Source organism: Bos grunniens, chromosome 19 (assembly GCF_055505025.1).
Source record: "Bos grunniens cultivar Pamir isolate PY7600 chromosome 19, Bosgru_T2T1.0, whole genome shotgun sequence".
Taxonomy (NCBI): Eukaryota; Metazoa; Chordata; class Mammalia; order Artiodactyla; family Bovidae; genus Bos; species Bos grunniens.
In genome coordinates this window covers 28,526,256-28,536,639 of record NC_141183.1, presented here as the reverse complement: position 1 = coordinate 28,536,639, position 10,384 = coordinate 28,526,256, and positions in this window count along the sequence as shown.

Sequence of the window (10,384 nt, the reverse complement as noted above, 5' to 3'; positions counted from 1 at the left end):
CGTCTCCCTTGTGAGTAACATTCACTGTTTATGATGCGTCAAGTTGTGTGATCACCACATTTTCATTGTTTACAAAAGGAAACTCTGAAATATCATGCCAAAGGAACTCTGAAATCTCATGCCTAAGGAATCACCCCAGTAGAAAGGCTTTGAGGCTGTGTGGTCCATCATGCCACCCCCTGCTGTGCTGCAGGAAGGTGGCCACAGAGCATCTGATCCATAAGTGCATGGATGAGGCTGGGTCCCAGTGACCCTGGGCTGGCTGTGACCCGCCCCCCCTGCCCCCCTGTCCAGACTGCTCCCCAACTCAGGTGATCTGCTTCGTTTCCATGCATACTTACACAGGCTTGTACTTAGGAAATACTGAATGGAAATTTCCCTTCTATCAATGTGGCGAATTATACATAGTTTTGTTTTGTTAAAAACCACTGGACAACTTCTGATTTACCCGGATCTGAATTAAAATCACCTAAAACATGTTTGAGAAGTCTAGTAGGTGGCAGTCATGGCTATTTAAGGCAAGGGTAACTCATGGGTTCTGACGTGGACACTGTTGATTTCCCCCCAAGATAGTGGTTCACTAAAACACCACTTCATTTTTGAAACTTTGATCTCCAGAGGGGCCCGGTGTTTAGGGCCTGTTGCTGTGTTTGCAGGGGCCCCTGCTATCTGTCAGGGAAGAGGGGCTGGGTACTCTCAGCCCTCCACATTGCACCCACCTCGCGTGTTCTCTGGCTTTGGGGAGGAAAGGCCCAGGCCCCCTACATTGGCTCTGGGCCCTGGAAGGGTGTCCACCTCACTGCAGCGCCTGTGCCCGGGCAGTGATTCCAGCCCAGGAGGCAGGCCTCCCCCGCGCACACGTCCGGGGCCCCAGTCCACTGGGGACCCCCTCAACCTCCTAAGCTCTACAAATTTTGGTGAGACTTGTTTCCTTTTCTGACACGTGGTTAATGACTCTATTGGGCTTCCCAGGTGGTGCTAGTGGTAAAAAAAATACAAACCTGCCTGCCGGTACAGGAGACCTAAGAAACGTGGGTTCGATTCCTGGGTCAGGAGGATCCTCTGGAAGAGGGCATGGCTACCCACTCCAGTATTCTTGACTGGAGAATCCTATGGATAGAGGAGCCTGGCAGGCTACATAGTCCATGGGGTTACAAAGAATCTGACATGCCTCACGTAGTGGACCTACTCATTTCCTTAGGACTCTTCAGGTGTGTCTTTTTGTGGCACTCTCCAATGTTAGGAAGTACTCTGAATTAGTAACTAATGGCCCTCAGAGTTCAGTGCTTGAATAATGTGTGTTTCTATTTGTACTGGTGCCCAGTGAGTGCCCACTCCCCCACACCACCACCACCCGCCACACACACACACACACACACACTTTGCCCAAGTGACAGTATTCAGCTTTTAGTCTAGACTTCCTTAGGTAATTATGCTTGGTCTACAAGGCCTCCCGTTTGGGATATATCAGTTTAAAGTATTCTTTAAAAAACTTCTAGTTGCATGTCTTTTAAATGCAGAAGGTGTTTTCTGAGCCAAAGAATGTCACTAAATGGGCAAGCAATAAAGTTACAGAATTGTTCTGCCCTACATGGAAGTCACCTTCTTGACTGTTGAGTATATTGGAGTCCCAAACAAGGCTAACAGCACATTACTGTGAACTAGCCTTAGTAACAGGATAGTGTCCGTAGAATCTTAACGAGTTGATGCAATGATAAAGATGTGATTTGATTATATTTTGCAAGACATAAAACATTGAAAAATTAAGCCAATGTTTTGAGTTAGGAAGGTTTTAATAGACATTACTCACAGCATGCTCCTCAACCCACTGGAGACCTGAGCTTTTGCTAAAACAATTTTAGGGAAAAGGGCTGCCTAGACACACATTTTTGGTAAATAATGAGTTGGACAAAGTTTCTTAGATTTTTTAAAATCTCAACATGTTCTGTGATATGCCAACATAAGCCACAAATACTTAAGGTGTTTCTCAAAGTTACTTCTAGATTAATTTGGTTAACTTGAGATATAATTCAATAGGCTCAGTGGTAAAGAATCTGCCTGATATGCAGGAGACACAGAAGACCTGCCTGAAAAATTCCATGTACAGAGGAGCCTAGCAGGCTACAGTCCATGGGGTTGCAAAGAGTCAGACGTGACAGCATGCACACGTGCAATCTAACCAGGGACAAATGCTTTCCCTTTTCCAGCATGTATCTGGCATGCCTGTGTGCTCAGTTGCTCAGTCATGTCCGAGTCTCTCGACCCCATGGATTGTAGCCCGCCAGGCTCCTCTGTGCATGGAATTCTCCAGGCAAGACTATTGGAGTGGGTTGCCATTTCCGTCTCCAGGGGAATCTTCCCGACCCAGGAATCCAACTCATGTCTCCTGAGTCTCCTGCATTGGCAGGCATTCTTTACCACAGCCATCTGGGAAGCCCCATGTAATTTGGTGGAGGGTCTCAAAAAGCTGTCAGCTTTTTAAGCGTGGCACTCATAGGTGCTCTACCCTTGATCACATTCCCTTCTCTGGTCAGCTCATGGACTGTAGCCCACCAAGCTTCTCTGTCCATGGGGTTTTCTCCGCAAGAATACTAGAGTGGGTACCCATTCTCTTCTCCAGGGGATCTTCCCGACCCAGGGATTGAACCTGGGTCTCCTGCATTGCAGGCAGATTCTTTATGGTCTGAGCCACTTCAGTGTCAGTTTAGTCCCACAGTCGTGTCTGACTCTTTGTGACCCCATGGATTGTAGCACGCTAGACTTTCCTGTCCTTCACCAACTCTCGGAGCTTGCTCAAACTCGTGTCCATCAAGTCAGTGATGCCATCCAACCATCTCGTCCTCTGTTGTCCACTTCTCCTCCTGCCTTCAATCTTTCCCAGCATCAGGGTCTTTTCCAGTGAGTCAGCTCTTCACATCAGGTGGCCAGAGTATTGGAGCTTCAACTTCAGCATCAGTCCTTCCAATGAATATTCAGGACAGATTTCCTTTAGGATTGACTGGTTTGATCTCTGTGCAGTCCAAGTGACTCTCAAGAGTCTTCTCCAACGCCACAGTTCAAAAGCATGAATTCTTCATTGCTCAGCTTTCCTTATGGTCAAACTCGAACATTCATACATGACTACTAGAAAAACTATAGTTTTGACTAGACCTTTGTCAGCAAGGTAATGTCTTTGCTTTTTAATATGCTGTCTAGGTTTGTCATAGCTTTTCTTTCAAGGAGCAACCATCTTCTTTTTTTTTCTTAGTTTATTTTAATTGGAGCTTAATTACAACATTGTGGTGGTTTTTGCCATATATTCACATGAATCAGCCATGGGTGTACATGTGTGCCCCATCCTGACCCTCCCCATCCCATCCTTCAGGGTCATCCCAGTGCACCAGCCCTGAGCACCCTGTCTCATGCACCGAACCTGTACTGGCGATTTCACATATGATAATATACATCTTTCAATGCTACTCTCTCAAATCATCCCACCCTTGCCTTCTCCCACAGAGTCCAAAAGTCTGTTCTTTACATCTGTGTCTCTTTTGCTGTCTCACATATAGGGTCATCCTTACCATCTTTCTAAATTCCATATATATGCGTTAATATCCTGTATTGGTGTTTTTCTTTCTGACTTAATTCGCTCTGTATAATAGGCTCCAATTTCATCTACTTCATTAGAACTGATTCAAATGCATTCTAATAGTTGTGTAATATTTCATTGTGTATATGTACCATAGCTTTCTTATCCATTCGTCTGCCGATGGACATCTAGGTTGCTTCCATGTCCTGTTGATTGTAAACAGTGCTGCAATGAACATTGAGGTACACGTGTCTCTTTTGATTCTGGTTTCCTCAGTGTGTATGCCCAGCAGTAGGATTGCTGGGTCCTATGGCAGTTCTATTTCCAGTTTTTTAAGGAATCTCCACACTGTTCTCCATAGTGGCTGTACTAGTTTGCATTCCCACCAACAGTGTAAGATGGTTCCTTTTTCTCCGCACCCTCTCCAGCATTTATTGTTTGTAGACTTTTTGATAGCAGCCATTCTGACCGTCATGAGATGGTACCTCATAGTGGTTTTGATTTGCATTTCTCTGATAATGAGTGATGTTGAGCATCTTTTCATGTGTTTGTCAGCCATCTGTATGTCTTTGGAGAAATGTCGTTAGTTCTTGAGCCCATTTTTTGATTGGGTCACTTATTTTTCTGGAATTGAGCTGCAGGAGTTGCTTGTATATTTCTGAGATTAATTCTTTGTCAGTTGCTTCATTTGCTATTATGTTCTCCCATTCTGAAGGCTGTCTTTCCACCTTGCTTATAGTTTCCTTAGTTGTGCAAAAGCTTTTAAGTTTAATTAGGTCCCATTTGTTTATTTTTGCTTTTATTTCCCTTACTCTGGGAGGTGAATCATAGAGGATCCTGCTATGATTTACATCAGAGAATGTTTGGAGCAAGCATCTTTTAATTTCATGGCTGCAGCCACCATCTGCAGTGATTTTGGAGCCCAAGAAAATAAAGTCTCTCACTGTTTCCATTGTTTCCGCATTTATTTGCCATGAAGAGATGGGACTGGATGCCATGATCTTCATTTTTTGAATGATGTGTTTTAAACCAGCTTTTCACTCTCCCCTTTCACTTTCATCAAGAGGCTCTTAGTTCTTCTTCACTTTCTGCCATAAGGGTGGTGTCATCTGGGTATCTGAGGTTATTGATATTTCTCCCAGCAGTCTTCATTGCAGCTTGTGCTTCATCCAGCTCGGCATTTCACCATGATGTGCTCTGCCTATAAGTTAAATAAGCAGGTTGACAATATACAGCCTTGACATACTCCTTTCCCAGTTTGGAACCATTCCGTTGTTCCATGTCCGGTTCTAACTGTTGCTTCTTGGCCTGCACACAGATTTCTCAGGAGACAGGTAAGGTGGTCTGATATTCCCATCTCTTTAAGAATTTTCCAGTTTGTTGTGATCCACACAGTCAAAGGCTTTGGCATAGTCAATAAAACAGACGTAGATGTTTTTCTGAAACTCTCTTGCTTATTCCATGATCCAACAGATGTTGGCAATTTGATCTCTGGTTCCTCTGCCTTTTCTAAATCCAGCCTGAACATCTGGAAATTCTCGGTTCACGTGTTGTTGAAACCTCGCTTGGAGAATTTTGAGCATTACTTTGCTAGCATATGAGATGAGTGCAATTGTACAGTAGTTTGAACATTCTTTGGCATTGCCTTTCTTTGGGATTGGAATGAAAACTGACTTTTTCCAGTCCTATGGCCGTTGCTCAGTTTTCCAAATTTGCTGGCATATTGAGTGAAGCACTTTCACAGCATCATCTTTTAGGTGTTAAAATGGCTCAGCTGGAATTCCATCACCTCCACTAGCTTTGTTCATAGTAATGCTTCCTAAGAGGCCCACTTCATTTTGGACTCCAGGATGTCTGGCTCTAGGTGAATGATCACACCATTGTGGTTATCTGGGTCATTAAGATCTTTTTTGTATAGTTCTTCTATGTATTCTTGCCACCTTTTCTGAGCCACTTAATTGCATGTAAATCTGAGCAGTTGCAAAGGGCCCAGAGAAACTGAATGACTGGGTAAATCAGATACTTGTGAAAAGGGAAATATGATGACTCCTCTTCTTAGGCAGTTAAGCAACTTGATGGTGGTGCACAAAGACAAAATTCCACCTTATCCTTTCCTAAAATCAAAAGCTGAAACCAGGGAACTTTTGCTAGTCGAAGGAATTTAATAAGCCTGGGTCCATAATGGATTCTTAAATTTATGGTTAGACTAAAAAGTTCAGGGTTTAGCAAGCAGCTAGTGTTAGATTAAAATACAAATGAGCTATCAATTGAATTCTAATTGGAGAGGAGAGTTAATAAGTTCCTTGAAAGTGCTGTGATAAAAAAGCAAAAATAAACACTAGGGTTTTTTTTTTAGGAGATAATATTTGACGACTAATAGTTTTCTTGCCTTGCAACTAGCTAGACACCTTATATGCAGAGTTTATTTTCTAATAACACTAACGTGTCTAATAACTCCTCAATGTGATATACAAGCCATGCTTGAGTGCCCCTTCTGAAATATTACCCATCACTTGCTTTGCTGCCTTTCAGCGGCTGGTCAGACTCCCAAACTGTTACACATATATGAAAACCTTGATTTTACTGCAAGAAACGAAAGCTTGCATTATTAATTTTTATAACAGGGAAACTGTTATAGTATCCTTGAAATAATGATGTGATTAACAATGTTACATCCAGCTTGCTTACAAATGAAACATACCTCTTTTTTCTGAAACTGAAAACTAATTCAGGGAGGGACATGGTGGTTCTGACTCAAAGCTCAGCTGTATTCTATAGCTACACAAGGGCCTGCGTTAGGGAGCGTGCACTCGGAAACATCAAAGGACATCTCAGTGAGAATTTTACTTTTCTCTCTTGGCTCTGTGATCTTGGCAGCTGGCATCGGTGAGACACCCCTCAGTCCGATGCTCAGCTGTCAGTACTCCCCCGAAAATCCTCATGATTAGGAGTAGGAAGGCAGAGAAGCAGCAAGAAATCTTTAATTCTGATTAAGCCCATTTCAGTGGTGGAATAACATGTTCTGGATGGTGAATGCTGGGCAAGAGTACAGTACTTTTGGTAACATTTCTTGAGACTCCTACGATGAAGCTTGTAGGTCTAGCATGGTATTTCATTTGGTTGGGCAAAATTGGGCATTATTGCCAGCTATGCTTTCTGAACATTGCTGCTGGGTTTTGATTGCCTTTCCCACTGATAATATGGATTACATTTTCTCACCTTTAAGATGTCTCTTTTGTTGAATGTCCTTAAAGGTTTATCCTGAGAGTCCAGTTTAATTAAACCTTGGTATAATTCACTAACTCAAGGAATTGACATGTAGTTAAACAGATTTATAGATTTGAGAAAGCACCTCCAAAAGCAATTCTGGGAAAGATATTAGTGGCATAAATGGAATCCATCTGTAGTTGAATATGCACATTTTTATTGAAAATGACAGTGGTTGAATAAACCTTCCTTCACTTGGGACCTTTACTAGCCTATCACCATGGAAATAAGGATAATCTGAGCAAGGTGGTGTCCTCCACACAAAATGAGGAATTCCTGGAATTAGTTACAAGATGAGAAAGCAACTTTTTTTTCTTGGTTTAAAACCTGACTGACCAATGTTAGTTTCAAGAACACCTACTGTTGAGGTCCTTTAATGGACCGGAACCTGGTGGTCTGGAGTCAACGATAAGAAATTAAAGGAGAGAGAAAGAGGCTGATATTCCTTGGTTTACGCAGAAAACCAATAAAGTCCCTGACAGGGGCTTGCTCTGTTCACGAAGGCCTCAGATGCCCTCTCGATGGGGTGAAGGTGCAGAGCGCTTTCTCGAGAGGGTCTTAGAAGCCTGGGCAGGAAAGTGAACCCAGAGGGCCTCTGCGCTCCAGAGAATTAGCCTGAAAAAGAGAGAGAAAGAGAGGGTGGTGGGGGAGAGAGAGAAGACACTGGGACCAAAGCTCTGATGGAGCAAAGGTGTTTAATCAACATGGTGTGGGCATATATACTGTCTTGCTACTGCTGCTGCTGCTGCTGCTAAGTTGCTTCAGTCATGTCCGACTCTGTGCGACCCCTTAGACAGCAGCCCACCAGGCTCCCCGGTCCCTGGGATTCTCCAGGCAAGAACACTGGAATGGGTTGCCTTACAAGGTAGTTATTCTCAGCAAAGATAAAGATTAAAATTCCAGATTTACAAAACATAGGTGATCCATATTAAAGAGAAAGAGGTGTAAACAATCCCTTTTACCTTACGGTACATAAAAAGGAAGAGGGTCCTTATCACTGTATTGAAAACTAACGGAAGGAAATGCCTAGATTCCTCAGCCCCGGAAGAGGCTTTCCTCTCCTCTTAATTCCTGAATATTCAGGAATTAATAAGCAACAGAGAATTCCTGACAGATTCAAAACAGCACACAGGAAGCCTCCTGTTAAATGCTTCCTGACAACCTACCACTAAGAAAAAATGGGAAAAAGGATTACTAAAAATTAAAAAAAATTTTTTTAAAGATCTGTCTTCCTGATTAAAGCAACAGAATATGCAATTGGATTTATTTATTTATTTATTTTTGGCTGAGCTGGGTCTTCATTGCTTTTCCCTAGTTGCAGCGAGTCAGAACTACTCTTTAGTTGTGGTACACAAGCTTCTCTTTGCGGCGGCTTCTCTTGTTTTGGGGCACAGTCTCTAGGCATGCAGGCTTTAGTTGTGGTTCATGGGCTCAGTAGTTGCGGCTGGTGGGCTTTTGTTGCTCCGAGGCATGTGGGATCTTCCTGGATCAGGTGAATTCTTTACCACTGAGCCACCAGGGAAGACTCATGGATTTTTTAAGTTATTAATCTCCTTGTTAAATAAAAACAGCCATGGCAACAAAGCTTTAGAAAGTTTTGTTCTTTATTAGTGTGGAAGTCAGTTGATCAGATTTGTATTCAGAATTGCTGCTGTAGCCATTTTCTAGGGTGAATCCTGTTCACCTTGACAGATGTTGGAAATATTTTCTTTTAGAAACGGGAAAGGCACAGCTATACTTTGTTGTTGTTCAGTAGCTAAGTTGTGTCTGAGTCTGTTCACCCTAGAGACTGCAGCATGCCAAGCTCCGTTGTCCTCCACATCTCCTGGAGTCTGCTCAAATTCATGTCCATTGAGTCTCTGATGCTATCTAACCATCTCATCCTCTGCCATCCCCTTCTCCTTTTGCCTTCAATCTTTCCCAGCATCGGGGTCTTTTCCAATGAGTTGGCTTTTTGCATCAGGTGGCCAAAGTATTGGAGCTTCAGCATCAGTCCTTCCAATGAATATTCAGGGTTGATTTCCTTTATGATTGACTGGTTTGATCTCCTAGCTGTACAAGGGATTCTCAAGAATCCTCTCCAGCACAATTCAAAAGCATCAGCTCTTTGGCGCTCAGCCTTCTTTATGGTCCAACTCTCACATCCATACATGATCACTGGAAAAACTATAGCTTTGACTAGACGGATCTTTATTGGCAAAGTAATGTCTCTGCTTTTTAATACACTGTCTAGGTATGTCATAGCTTTCTTTCCAAGGAGCAAGCATATTTACTTTCATGGCTGCAGTCACTGTCTACAGTGGAGCCCAAGAAAATCTGTCACTGTTTTCACTTTTCCCCCTTCTATTTGCCATGAAATAATGGGACCAGATGACATGATTTTAGTTTTTTGAACCTCGAGTTTTAAGCCAGCATTTTCACTCTCCTCTTTGACCCTCATCAAGAGACTCTTTAGTTCCTCTTCACTTCCTGCCATAAATTGGTATCATCTGCTTATCTGAGGTTGATATTTCTCCCAGCAATCATGATTCCAGCTTGTGAGTCATCCAGCCTGGCATTTTGCATGATGTACTTTGCATATAAGCTAAATAAGGAGGGTGACAATATACAGCCTTGTCACCCTTGGGAAATACACTCCTTTGCCAATTTTGAACCAGAGTACCATCTAATGTGGCTCCAAGGGTAAACAAATTGCCTTCAATGCATGAGATCCGGATTCGATCCTTGGTAAGATCCCCTGGAGAAGGGAACGGCTACCCACTCCAGTATTCTTGCCTGGAGAATTCCATGGACAGGGGAGTCTGGAGGGCTACAGGCCATGGGGTCGTAAAGAGTACAGGCCATGGAGTTGCAAAGAGTCGGACATGACTGGGCGACTCACACTTTCACTTTCTTTCAGCAGTGCCAAGTCCAGTTCTAATTGTTACTTCCTGACTTGCAAACAGGTTTCTCAGGAGACATGTAAGGTCGTCTGGTACTCCCATCTTACCACAAGGTAAAAGGAGACAGAAAACAATGCGTCACAGGCCCTCGGCTCCTGGCAGCTGTGCGTCCACTCACCTCGGCCAAACACATTATAAGCTGAAGACTTTTGGACCAATCTCATAAGTACACAGAAGACTTGATCACTCGCTGTCATGCCTGAATCTTTGCAGCACATGGACTCTATCTGATAGCCCACTAGACACCTCTGTCCATGGGATTCTTAAGGTTAGAATACTGGCGTGGGTAGCCATTTCCTCCTCCAGGGAATGTTTCCGACCCAGGGATCGAACCCGCGTCTCATGGCACTGGCAGGCGAATCCTTTACCACTGAGCCACCAGGGATCATCACTCCATAGTCACATATATTTAAAACGACGTGCTACAGCGGACGAGGGGAGGAGGGTGAATCGCGCTTGCGCGCTCCCAGGCCCCGGCCCCCGCGTCGCGCTATTCTTAAGATACCCAGCGGCCGCCTCCTGCCCCGCCCCCGGCCCGCGCGCTCCACCGAACACTGGTTCCATTGGAAATTTAATAAAAACGGTGAAACCAAAAGAAATTACAGCA